Raw genomic sequence first — 696 nt, forward strand, 5'->3', positions numbered from 1 at the left:
AAAGTCCCTGCTCTATCATCTGTGTGTAGCATTGCTTCTGAGTCTTGCCCACTGGAGCGATTTCTCTCACGTTCTGAGCTGCTCCCAGCGACGTGTGCACGGGACCCCGTGAGACAGAAGGGCAGTGTTCCGATCGTTCCACGGGAGATTTTCCACACGAAACTCCCCAGACGAACAGCCAAAAATCATCCTCCAGCCGTGGTCCAACCAGAGTCTAAAAGACGACCTGAAGGGAGGCCCGACCGCGTGGCGGTGGGCGTGGCGGGGCGGGCGGCGGCGCCGCCAGGGGGGCATCGGGACGCTGCGGCACCGGCGAGGAGGCGGGAGGGCCGCGGCGGAGCGGGCCGGCGTGGGCCGTAGGGGGCGGGGCTCCGGAGGCGGCCACGAGGCGCGAGGCCTAGGTTTTCCACCTCGCGTCGGCGGCAGGCGAGAAGGGAGGAGCCTCGGCCCCCAAGGCCTGCTGCCCCGCAGACTCGCCCCTACCCCCGGCTTCACCACAGACCCCTTTGTGTTCCTGCCCCCGCCCCGGAGGCGCCACAGCCAGCAGCGCTGAGTTCCCTCATTGGCTCAGCCGGCGGCTTTATCGATTGGCTCCCGAGTCGTCTAGCGTGGTACTCCTCTTCTCGCTCCCATTGGATGCGTGAGCTGCCTCTCAGGCTATGGAGCGAAGTGATTGCCCGGCAACTCGGAGTCCCT

This window comes from Miniopterus schreibersii (genome assembly GCF_964146895.1).
Source record: "Miniopterus schreibersii genome assembly, chromosome: 8".
NCBI lineage: Eukaryota > Metazoa > Chordata > Mammalia > Chiroptera > Miniopteridae > Miniopterus > Miniopterus schreibersii.